Source organism: Carcharhinus amblyrhynchos, chromosome 3 (genome assembly GCF_965287045.1).
Source record: "Carcharhinus amblyrhynchos chromosome 3, sCarAmb.v2.hapA, whole genome shotgun sequence".
Classification (NCBI taxonomy): Eukaryota; Metazoa; Chordata; class Chondrichthyes; order Carcharhiniformes; family Carcharhinidae; genus Carcharhinus; species Carcharhinus amblyrhynchos.
In genome coordinates this window covers 130,377,605-130,391,075 of record NC_137326.1, presented here as the reverse complement: position 1 = coordinate 130,391,075, position 13,471 = coordinate 130,377,605, and positions in this window count along the sequence as shown.

The following is a 13,471-nucleotide window of genomic DNA, read 5'->3' as shown; positions in this document are numbered from 1 at the left end:
AATTTACTTCCATTCAGATAGCAACCTGCATTCTTATATTTTGCTTCCAAAATGAATAACCTCACATTTAGCGAAGGTGAATGATCTGTCCAGAGAAATCTGCTATATAGTGGGGGTCAATGGGTGCTATTCGGATTGGTGGTTGGTGACTAGTGGGGTGCCCCAGGGGTCGGTGCTGGGGCCTCAGCTATTTACCATTTATATAGATGATCTGGAGGAGGGAACCGAGTGTAGGGTGTCGAAATTTGCTGATGACACCAAGATTGGGGGAAAGACAAATTGTGCGGAGGGTGTGGAGAGTCTGCAGAAGGATCTAGATAGGCTGGGCGAATGGGCCAGGAAATGGCAAATGGAATTTAATGTTGGCAAGTGTGAGGTGGTCCACTTTGGTAGGAAGAATGGTAGGAAGGACTATTACTTACGTGGCGAAAAACTGCAGCAGGTGACGGTGCAGAGGGACCTCGGGGTCCTTGTGCATGAGTCGCAAAAACCCAGCTTGCAGGTGCAGCAGGTGGTCAGGAAGGCGAATGGGATGCTGGCCTTCATAGCGAGGGGGATTGAATATAAAAGTAGGGAGGTCTTGCTGCAGCTGTATAGGGCATTGGTGAGGCCGCAGCTGGAGTACTGTGCGCAGTTTTGGGCGCCGCACCTGCGCAAGGATATTTTGGCCTTGGAGGGAGTGCAGAGGAGGTTTACTAGGCTGATACCGGAGTTGAGGGGGTTGAGCTATGAGGAGAGGCTGAATAAACTAGGCTTGTACTCGTTAGAGTTTAGAAGAATGAGGGGAGATCTCATTGAGATGTATAAGATGATGAATGGGATGGATAGGATAGAGGTGGAGAGACTCTTCCCGCTCAAAAAAGACAGTAGGACTAGGGGGCACAGCCTCAAGATAAAGGGGAGGTGGTTTAGAATGGAGTTGAGGAGGAACTTCTTCACTCAAAGGGTGGTGAATCTCTGGAATTCTCTGCCCGTTGAAGTGGTGGAGGCTGCCTCACTAAATATTTTTAAGAAGCTGGTTGATGGGTTCTTGATAAGAGAGGGGATTAAGGGTTATGGGGAGAGGGCGGGAAAGTGGAACTGAGCCACGACAGATCAGCCATGATCTTATTGAATGGCGGGGCAGGCTCGAAGGGCTAGATGGCCATCTCCTGCTCCTATTTCTTATGTTCTTATGTTCTTATATAGTTAATCAGAATACTAGGCTTCCCCAGTATGCCATGTTTCCATTTCAAGCAGATCCTGATCTTATTAAGTCCAAAATATACAGGTTGGGTGGATTGGCTGTGCCAAATTGTCCCTTAGTATTCAAAGGTGTGCAGGTTAGTGGGGCAAACATGTGGGTTACAGGGGTAGAGCCAGGATGGGATGCTCTGTCAGAGAATAATGCAGGCCCAACGGCCAATGGCCTCCTTCTGCACTATAATTTATTAGTGTAATCAGTGCTAATGCTATCAATATAAGATTGTTTTTCATTGCAGTTCAGCAATAAGCACCCATTTGTTGAATCAAAACAATTTAAAGGAAATTAGCCTGTTATTTGAAAAAGGAAGATGATGCAAGGGTATGGGGCTGGGGAGGAGGTGGAGGGGGGAGGTGGAAGGGAAGGCAACAAAGTGTATTGATCATCCGGAGAGCCAGTGCAGACACGATGGGCTGAATGGCCTTCTTCAGCACTGTAACAATTCTATAATTCTGTGTTCTTGTTGATTCTATGATCTAGGGCTCAGTGACAGCAGAGTTCACCTTTAGAGCAAAGTTAGATACACAATCCCCCTCTCCATTCAGAGCGGCAGCACGAGAGTGACAGACCAAATGGTCTCTTTCTTTACTCTGGGCCTCTACACTACTCTGCTCCAACATTGTCATCAGGACAGCACAGTACAGGTCCTTCGGCCCTCAATGTTGTGCTGAGCTTTGTCCAAACCCAAGATCAAGTTATCCCACTCCCTGTCATTCTGGTGTGCTCCCTGTGCCTATCCAATAACTGCTTGAAAGTTCCTTAAGTGTCCGATTCCACTATCACAGCAGGCAGTGCATTCCACACCCTAACCACTCTCTGAGTAAAGAATCTATCTCGGACATCCTTCCTATAACTCTCACCATGAACCTTATAGTTATGCCCCCTAGTAACAGCTACATCCACCCAAGGAAATAGTCTCTGAACATCCACTCTATCTATCCCCCTCATCATCTTATAAACTTCTAGTAAGTCACCTTTCATCCTCCTCCGCTCTAAAGAGAAAAGCCCCAGCTCCCTCAACCCTTCCTCATAAAACCTACCCTCCAAACCAGGCAGCATCCTGATAAATCTCCTCTGCAATCTCTCCAATGCTTCCACATCTTTCTTATAGTGAGGTGACCAGAACTGCACACAGTATTCCAACTGTGGTCTCACTAAGGTTCTGATTAGTTGCAGCATAACCCAACTCTTAAACTTAAACCTTGCTGTCTTTAAACTCCATCCCTCTAACAATAAAGGACAAAATTCCATTTGCCTTCTTAATTACCTGCTGCACCTGCATTGCAGTGTTAATGTAAGCCGACTTGTGACTAATAAATAAACTTTAAAAAATAAACATTAACTTTTTTCTCTGGGTGAAGGTATTTCTCCTCACCTCAGTCCTAAAAGGTTATGATGCATTGCAACAGCTCACTAGGACTGTATGGGCATGCCTTCTTGAACCATTGCAATCTGTGTACACACCCACAGTGCTGTTAAGAGGGAATTTCAGAACTTTGACCCACTAATGATGAAGGTCATTATATTCTGGTGCATCTGTTACCCTTTTACCTTCTAAGTGGTATAAGTCCTTTGTTTGAAGTTGGCACTCTTGTCGTTAATGTATCTTTACGCCCACACACTTCTTTTTCCCTTTTTGGGGAATAGTTGGACAAGAGATACGAAGATTTCTGAGCTCATTATTAATCCATTGAACTGTGTTGAATGCTCCTTCCTGACCAACAAGTCCTGATTTTCGACTTGATCTGAAGCTTCTGGTCCAGTGGTAGGGGTGCTACCATTGTGCCACAAGGAATCCTGAATGTGCAGTCAAAGAAGCCTTATTGAGTTGTTTTTTTTTAAATTCATTCATGGGACATGGACATCTTCGGCTGGCCATCATTTATTGCCCATCCCTGGTTGCCCTTGAAGGACAGTTGAAAGTCAACCACATTGCTGTGGCTCTAGTCACATGTAGTCCAGACCAGATAAGGATGGCAGATTTCTTCCCCTAAAGGACATTAGTGAAGCAGATGGGTTTCTCTGACAATCGACAATGGTTTCATGGTCATCAGTGAATTCTTAATTCCAGATATTTTTTAGTGAGTTCAAATTCCACCAGCTGTCATGGCGGGATTTGAACCCGGGTCTCAGAACATTAGCTGAGTTTTTGGATTAATAGCCCAGTGATAATACCATTAGGCCATCGCCTCTCCAGTTACAGTGCATCTTAAGGGGTAATTCTTTTAGAACTGAGATGAGGAGAAATTTCTTTACCCAGAGGGTGGTGAATGTACGGAATTCACTACCACAGAATATAGTTGAGGCCTAGACATTGTGTGATCTAAAGAAGAAATTAGATGTAGCTCTTGGAGCTAAAGAGACCAAGGGGAGGAGAATCAGGTATTGAATTTGATGATCAACAAATGGCAGAACAGGTTTGAAGGGCCGAATGGCCTATTCCTGCTTCTAGTTGCTATGTTTTTAAGTTTCTAAATAAAAACAACAGAATACAATAACTCAAAGTTGGAATAGAAACACAAATCCCAGGAGTACATAGCAGCTCTATGGAGAAGGGACAAATAAATGTTTGAATCTTTTACTTTTACTGATAAGCATTCTCCACCGCATCATCAAGCCCCTCCCACACCGTCCTGTACTACTCAATCATCTTCCAGATATGCAGAAGCTGTCAAAGCAACTGCCCGCTGCCACCATATTATGTTATAATATGAATGAAAGGAAGAGTTGCATTTACATCACCCCTTTAACAAGCTCAGTATATTCCAGAGGGTTTTACAGTGATGAAATACTTCTGACGTGCGGTCACTGTTGCAATGTAGGAAACACAGCAGCCAAGCTGTACACAGCAAGCTCCCACAAACAGATATGATGATGAACAGAAGATCTATTTCTAATGATATTGGTTGAAGGATAATTCTTGGCCAGGTCACCAGGGAAACTCTCCTGTTCTTCTTCAAAGTAGTGCCATGAAGTCTTTTAGGTCCACTTGGGCAGAGGGAACCACCGTTTAATGTCTAATCAGAAAAACAGGAGGCCTGGCAATGCTGCACCCCATCAGTGCTGAAGGACCAATCGAGTTATTAAATAAAACAGCAATATGGATATCTTGAACATTCAGATAATGACATTTCACCAGCCTAAGTAAATTCCACAATCTGACGTACATTACATTCTTTACTGTCCTGCATGTTCAATTTGCAGTCAAATTCCCCTCCAACTCGATTTTCAGGTTTGCTGACGACACCATCGTAGTGGGTCAGATCTCAAACAATGATAAGACAGAGTACAGCAGTGAGATAGAGAATCTGGTGAACTGGTGCGGCAACAATAATCCTTCCCTCAATGCCAACAAAGCAAAGGAGATTGTCATCGACTTCAGGAGGTGTAAAGGAGAACATGCCCCTGTCGACATTAATGAGGATGAAGTAGAAAGGGTCGAGAGCTTCAAGTTTTATGTGTCCAGATCACCAACAACCTGTTGTGTCCCCCCATACCAACACTATAGTCAAGAAAGCTCACCAATGCCTCTACTTTCTCAGAAAACTAAGGAAATTTGGCATGTCAGCTTTGACTGTCATCAACGTTTACAGATGCACCATGGAAAGCATTCTTTCTGGTTGTATCACAACTTGTTTTGGCTCCTGCTCTGCCCAAGACTGCAAGGAACAATAAAAGGTTGTGAATGTAGCCCAATCCATCATGCAAACCAGCCTCCCACCCATTGACTGTGTCTACACTCCCCGCTGCCTTGGCAAGGCAGCCAGCAAAATCAACGACCCCGGACATTCTCTCTTGCACCTACTTCCGTCAGGAAAAAGATACAGAAATCTGAGGTTACATACCAACCGACTCAAGAACAGCTTCTTCCCTGCTGCTGTCAGACTTTTGAATGGATTTACTTTACATTAAGTTGATCTTCCTCTACACTCTAGACTGTAACACTACATTCTGCACTCTCTCCTTTCCTTCTCTATGAATGGTAAGTTTTGTCTGTACAGCGGGCAAGAAACAATACTTTTTACTGTACATTAATACATGTGACAATAATAAATCAAATCAAATCAAAATGTTCTGGTCAGACTGGTTCTTAAATAATAACTTTGAAAAAAATAACTTGCATTCATATACAGCCTTACCACACTTGTAGAATATCCACAGCCAACAAGTTAGTCTTGAAATAATATTACTATTTTCTAATGTTAGGTGTGATTCTGAAAATGAGCAGCACTTGCTGGACAATCCTGAATGTGCTGAGAGCTACCATAGCAACCAATTTAAGATAATCAGTTGAGCTAGTAATCATAATCCCTACAATGCAGAATGAGGACATTTGGCCCATCAAGCCTGTACCGACTCTCCGACAGGGCATCTTACCCAGGATTACCCCCCCCCACCCCATCCCCATAACCCCATTTGCTCCGCTACTCCAAAGAACAAAGAACAGTACAGCACAGGAACAGGCCCTTCGGCCCTCCAAGCCTGTGCCTAAACAAAACCGTGTGCACTTACGGAGTTCATATCCTTCCATTCCCATTCTATTCATGTATTCACCCAGTTGCCTTTAAATGCCTCTATCATGGCTGCTTTCATCACCCCCCTGGGCAGCACATTCCAGACATTCAGCACCCTCTGTGTAAAAAATGTGCCTCACACATCTCCTCTAAACTTTTCCCCATGCACCTTAAATCTATGTCCCCGAACACTTGACTTTTCTATCCTAGGAAAGAGCGTCTGACTATCCGACTCCCTCTAACCTTCTGTGATGGAACATACCCTATTGGGAAGTGCAACACTACATTAGGCACCCTATCCTTTCCTTCTCCCCTATATACTCTATGAATGGTATGGTTTTATTTGTATAGCACGCAAGAAGCAATACTTCTGACTGCATCCCAATACATGTGACAATAATAACTCAATTCAATCAATTCAAAAGGATGGATATGCACAGTGTATCTACATGGATACCGGACAAGGAACTCACTAGAATAGCTCCCCATCACTTACTATAGCTATCCTCGCACATACACACAACCTGGGTAAAGCAGCAGAGAACCATTGACATGGACAGTAGCATCAGGATAGTGAAGGGAAAAGGATACAGCGGAAGAGCCAAGCCAGTAATACAAACACAAATGCGAACTTGCTGCAGGAAAATATGATCTAAAGACAGATGGAATTTCACATGTGGAATTTCCGAGACACGGATGGACTTATTCCTTTTTTTGGCCCCGTTTTAATCTCATCCTCCCTGCAGGTCATTTGTTCCATTCAACTCCAGTGCAATTTGTCACTGCCTGTCTCTCACTCTCCAAGCAGTTCTAGGCCTTGCTGATCGGCTGGTTCCACCATCCAGCAATTAAAAGACCGATAGTGTAAAAGCAGAATTCGTATAGCTCCTTTCCGAACCTCAAGAAACGCCAAAGTGGCTGACAGCCCAGTAAATATTTCTAAAGGATTGTAATGTAGAGAATGTGAAAGCCAATCTGTGGTCAACAGCCTCCCACGCACAGCAATAAGATAATAATCATATGATCTGCTCAGTGGAATTGCTTAAGTAACGAACGTTGGCCAGGTCATCAGGGAAAACTCCCCCGCATTTGACATAGTGCAATGGATTTTTTTTTTACATCCACTGGAGTATGGTAGGCAGGGCCATGCATTAATATCTAATTCAAATAACAACTCTCATTGTGCAATGATGCACCTTGAGTGTTAACCCAACTCCATTCCCTGGAGTGGGGCTCGAACCTGTGACCTCCGCCCAACCCAGATGAGAGAGCGCTGACTCCTTGGAGCTGCTTAAATCCCATCTCTTGGGCTTGGCCGCCACACGACTGCTCAGCTGGCCAACTACAGCAAGGGGCCCCGCAGCCGGGCCGGCGCTGGGAACTGGACCTCAGCCAGGATCCTATCAGCTTAGGCACAACTCCGAGAGAAAGCTCTCACTCCTGCTGCCGTGCTGTGACTTCCCACGTGTCACTCCAACCCTCTCAATCACGTCCGTGGGCCTGCTTTCAACATTACTCGCCATACATTGCTTCCGAATCTAAAATAAAACCCAGAGAAATATCTGTTGCATCGAAAAGACAATGTCGCATCTTTTGTTTTCTGAAAATTCATGTGGTTTTGATTTTGTTTTAAATAAGCCTTTGGCCCACAAACAGTGAAAAGAATGTAGTTCAGGAGCCAAAGATCAGTCCCAGGTTTCATCTAATTAGTTTTTCCTGAACTAACTGATTCTAAGCAGACAGCTTATTAATAATAATCATCTTGTTAATAGCAATAGAGCTTGACTTACGGAAAACAACCCAATCCAATTTCTTAAAGTGCATCTTCCAAATCACAAGCATTTTAAGCGCCCTTTTGTGCAATCTGACATGTAATCTAAATTTGTTTCTCATTTCTCGGCTGATTCTAAAAGAATTAGTAGGGTTGAAGTATTAGTCCCTTGGCAAGAGGCCAACCATTGGGACTTGAAGCATTCAAGCTCCCTCTACCGGCAACCACCTGCGCTTAGCAACTCTCTCAGTCGACGTTCCAAATACCCGAGTGGAATCAAGCACAGATTGCTCAACTTGTTCTTTGTTTCTGGGTTTGCCATCCCATAATTTTGGATCCTTTCACTCTGATGGACAGGAGAAAATGAACTCAGGATGGGAAAAGTATTTACCGACACGCATTGAGACAGTGAATGATTGCAGACGGGGTTCCTTGGAAAAGGGAGAAAAGACATGCAGGAATTTTCACGCCTCTGATAGGAAATTTTCGGAGTCACGTTTCAGTGTCAAGTCCTCTTAGGAAAGACTTGCGCCAACCAGCTGCAAAGATCATGAGACTCCAACAGTGCCAATCTCAGAGTGGGGGATGACATCTGGAAGCAGATTTTAGGGAGGGGAGAGAGAGAGGCCGGGGTTGAAGGGAGCATCAAACCTACCTGATGTTGTTTGTTTGAAGCCAAATGTCTGGCTCTCATTTACATCCCAATGTGCCTGCCTAAAATAAGCAAACCCCAGCAATCAGCCCACTCACTGGAAAAGCGAGTGCTGAAAGGGGAAGGTGGTTTTGTAAGAATCTCATGAATAGCATGGTCAAGGAGAGGTGATGGCCTAGTGATATTACCATTAGACTATTAATCCAGAAACTCCGCTAATGTTCTGGGGACCTGGGTTCAGTTCCCGCCATGGCAGATGTTGAAATTTGAATTCAATGAAAAGTATCTGGAATTAAGACTCTACTGATGGTCACACACATTGATTGTCAGAAAAACCCACCTGGTTCATTAATGTCCTTTAGGGAAGGAAATCTGCCGACCTTACCTGGTCTGGCCGACATGTAACTCCAGAGCCAACATGGTTAATTCTAAACCACCCTCAGGCTACTAGGGATGGGCAATAAATGCTGGTCAATAAGCATGAACGTATTTTAAAAAAGTGGCTGGTGGGACATACAGAGCATGAGAAGGACAAGGCTTTCCTCGCTGAGTCTGGATAAGCTCTCTTGCTCTCTCGACCCCACAAAGAAGAATATTAACACTGCGATGTTCAGAGCAACTTTTATGAAGTGGGATTGTTGTACCAAACTCCCCACTCATATCACAGTTACAAAAATTTTCAAAGTATTTACCGCACAGAAGTAGACTATTCAGCCCAGCTGGTCTGTGCCAAAGCTTATGAACCATCACTTCATTTTACCCTATCAATGTATCCTTCTATGCTTTTCTCTGCTTGAGTTTATCTCTTCTTTAAGGGCATAGGAATACATCAGTAGGAATGAGCCATCCAGCCCTTCAAGCCTGCTTTGCCATTCAAAATCTCATGGCTGAACTTTGATATCAACTCCACTTTGCAGCCCTATCACAATTGAATCTTGACACCTTTTGTTTCCAAAAGTTCAGTCTTGAATATTCTCATCGACTGAGGTTCCACAACCCTCTAAAGTTCATGAGACTTTGCGTGAAGGAACTGTGTTAAAAGGCATTGTGTCAAAGCCAGGGTTCAGGGTAAGCACATTTCTCTTAGAGTGAAGGGCAAGGCTGGTAGAAGTAGGGAACTCTGGATGACTCGGGATTTTGAGGCCCTGGTCAAGAAAAAGAAGGAGGCACATGACATACATAGGTAGCGGGAAGCATGTTGATCCCTTAAAGAATATCGAGGATGTAGGAGTAGAGTTAAGAGAGAAATCAGGAGGGCAAAAAGGGGACACGAGATTGTTTTGGCAGATAAGGCAAAGGAGAATCCAAAGGTCTTCTACAAATATATAAAGGGCTAAAGAGTAACTAGAGAGAGAGCAGGACCTCTTAAGGATCAGAAGGTTATCTATGTGCGGATCTACTAGAGGTGGGTGAGATCCTAAATTAATATTTCTCATCAGTATTTACTGTTGAGAAAAGCATTGATGTTAGGAAACTTGGGGAAATAAATAGCGATGTCCTGAGGAGTGGACATATAACAAAGAACGAGGTGCTGGAAGTCTTAACACGCATCAAGGTAGATAAATCCCTGGGACCTGATGAAGTGTATCCCAGGACATTTTGGGAGGCTAGGGAGGGAATTGTGAGCCCCCTAGCAGAAATATTTGAATCATCGATAATCACAGATGAGGTGCCTGAAGATTGGAGGGTGGGAAATGTGCATTTGTTTAAGAAGGGCTGCAGGGAAAAGCCTGTGAAGTACAGGCCGGTGAGTCTCACGTCTGTAGTTGTTAGAAGGTATTTTGAGAGACAAGATCTACAGGCATTTAGAGAAGCAAGGACTGATTAGGGCAGTCAGTCTTTGTGAGTGGAAAATCATGCCTCATAAATTTGACAGAGTTTTTTGAAGGGATAACAAAGTAGGTAGATGAGGGCAATGTAGTTGATCTTGTCTACATGGACTTTAGCAAGGCCTTTGACAAGGTACCACATGGTAGGTTGGTGCATAAGGTTAAACCTCACAGGATCCAGGGTGAAGTAGCCAAATGGATACAAAATTGGCTTGATGATAGAAGACATAGGGTGTTTGTAGAGGGTTATTTTTCAAACTGGTGTCCACTGTTATTTGTCATTTATATTAATGATTTGGATGAGAATTTAGTAGACATAGTTAGTAAGTTTGCAGATGACACCAAGATTGGTGGCATTGTGGACAGTAAAAAAGGTTATCTAGGATTACAATGGGATCTTGCTCAATTGGGCCAGTGGGCTGACAAATGACAAATGGAGTTTAATTCAGATAAATGTGAGGTGATGCATTTTGGTAGACCAAACCAGGGCAGGACTCAGTTAATGATAGGGCATTGGGGAGAATTATAGAGCAAAGAGATCTACAGGTGCAAGTTCATAGCCCCTTAAAAGTGGAGTCACAAGTGGACAGGGTGGTGAAGAAGGCATTCAGCATGCTTGGCTTCATTGATCAGAACATTGAATACAGGAGTTGGGCCGTATTGTTGAAGTTGTTCAAGATATTAGTAAGGCCGTACTTGGAATACTGTGTACAGTTTTTGTCACCCTATTATAGAAAGGATATTATTAAAGTAGAAAGAGTGCAGAAAAGATTTACTAGGATGCTACTGGGACTTGATGGTTTGAGTTATAAGGAGAGGGTGGATAGGTTGGGAATTTTTTCTCTGGAGCATAGGAGACTCAGGGTGATCTTATCGAGGTCTATAAAATAATGAGGGGCATAGGTCAGCTAGATAGTCAATATCTTTTCCCAAAGGTAGGGGAGTCTAAAACTAGAGGGCGCAGGTTTAAAGTGAGAGGGGAGAGGTACAAAAGTATCCAGAGCGGCAATTTTTTCACACAGAGGGTGGTGAGTGTCTGGACAAGCTGCCAGAGATAGTAGTAGAGGCGGGTACAATTTTGTCTTTTTTAGACAGTTACATGGGTAAGATGGGTATAGAGGGATATAGGCCAAACATGGGCAATTGGCACTAGCTTAGGAGTTAAAAAAGGGGCAGCGTAATCAAAGGATCTGTTTCCATGCTGTAAACATCTCTGACTCTATTTCCCATCTCAAACCCGAATAGCTGACCTTTTGTCCTGAGACTATAAGAACATAAGAAATAGGAGCAGGAGTAGGCCATCTAGCCCTTCGAGCCTGCCCCACCATTCAATAAGATCGTGGCTGATCTGTCATGGCTCAGTTCCACATTCCCGCCCTCTCCCCATAACCCTTAATCCCCTCTCTTATCAAAAACCCATCAACCCGCGTCTTAAAAATATTTAGCAAGGCAGCCTCCACCTCTTCAACGGGCAGAGAATTCCAGAGATTCACCACCCTTTGAGTGAAGAAGTTCCTCCTCAACTCCGTTCTAAACCACCCCCCCTTTATCTTGAGGCTGTGCCCCCTAGTCCTACTGTCCTTTCTGAGCGGCAAGAGTCTCTCCACCTCTATCCTATCCATCCCATTCATCATCTTACACGTCTCAATGAGATCTCCCCTCATTCTTCTAAACTCTAACAAGTACAAGCCTAGTTTATTCAGCCTCTCCTCATAGCTCAACCCCCTCAGCTCCGGCATCAGCCTAGTAAACCTCCTCTGCACTCCCTCCAAGGCCAAAATATCTTTGCGCAGGTGCGGCGCCCAAAACTGCACACAGTACTCCAGCTGCAGCCTCACCAATGCCCTATACAGCTGCAGCAAGACCTCCCTACTTTTATATTCAATCCCCCTCGCTATTGAAGGCCAGCATCCCATTCGCCTTCCTGACCACATGCTGCACCTGCAAGCTGGGTTTTTGCGACTCATGCACAAGGACCCCGAGGTCCCTCTGCACCGTCGCCTGCTGCAGTTTTTCGCCACGTAAGTAATAGTCCTTCCTACCATTATTTCTACCAAAGTGGACCACCTCACACTTGCCAACATTAAATTCCATTTGCCATTTCCTGGCCCATTCGCCCAGCCTATCTAGATCCTTCTGCAGACTCTCCACACCCTCCGCACAATTTGCCGTTCCACCAATCTTGGTGTCATCAGCAAATTTCGACACCCTACACTCGGTTCCCTCCTCCAGATCATCTATATAAATGGTAAAAAGCTGAGGCTCCAGCACCGACCCCTGGGGCACTCCACTAGTCACCATCCGCCAATCCGAATAGCACCCATTGACCCCCACTCTCTGCCTCCTATTTGACAACCAATCCTCTATCCATGCTAACACCCTACCCCCAACTCCATGTCCCTCGACCTTCTGCAATAACCTCTTGTGAGGTACTTTGTCAAACGCCTTCTGAAAATCCAGAAAGACCACATCCACCGGCTCTCCTCTATCCACCGCCCTAGACACATCCTCATAGAACTCCAGTAAATTTGTCAGACACGACTTCCCTTTAATGAAACCGTGCTGCGTCTGCTCTATCAAGCAATTCCCTTCAAGATGCCTCGCAATTTCCTCCTTAATGACGGATTCTAACATTTTACCTACCACAGACGTTAAACTAACCGGCCTATAATTCCCTGCCTTTTGCCTGGCACCCTTCTTAAACAACGGCGTAACATTAGCCGTTTTCCAATCCTCCGGCACTTCCCCGGAATCCAGAGACGTCTGGAAAATAGCCACCAAGGCATCCACTATCACCTCCGCCATTTCTTTCAGAACCCTCGGATGCATTCCATCCGGTCCTGGGGACTTGTCCACAATCAGTCCCTCCAGTCTGTCAAGCACCGCCTCTCTAGTAACAGTAATGTCATTAAGACCCTCCAGTCCTACCACCTTTCCATCGCTAACACCCGGCAAATTATTCACGTCCTCCTCCGTGAAGACAGAAACAAAAAAGTTATTCAATACCTTTGCCATATCCCCATCCCCTACCACTAGGTCCCCTTTCTCATCCTCTAAAGGACCAACATTCACCCTAGCCAGCCTCTTCCTTTTTATATATTTATAAAAACTCTTGCTATCCTTTTTTATATTAAGCGCTAGCCCAGCTTCATAGTTTCTCCTACCCTTCTTTATCAACTTCTTTGTCAATCTTTGTTGACATTTAAACCTCCCCCAATCCTCTTCTCGCCCACTACTCTTAGCTACTCTAAATTCCTCCGCTTTTAATTTAACACTTTCCTTCACCTCCTTCGTTATCCACGGCTTATTACCTCTCCTCATTCTGTCCTTTTTGACCATCGGAATAAATTTCCGCTGAGCACCAAGAAAGATCTCCTTAAAGATCCTCCACTGCTCCTCAGCAGACCCTCCCTCCAACGCGCTCCCCCAGTCAACATTCGCCAATTCTTCTCTCATCCTACC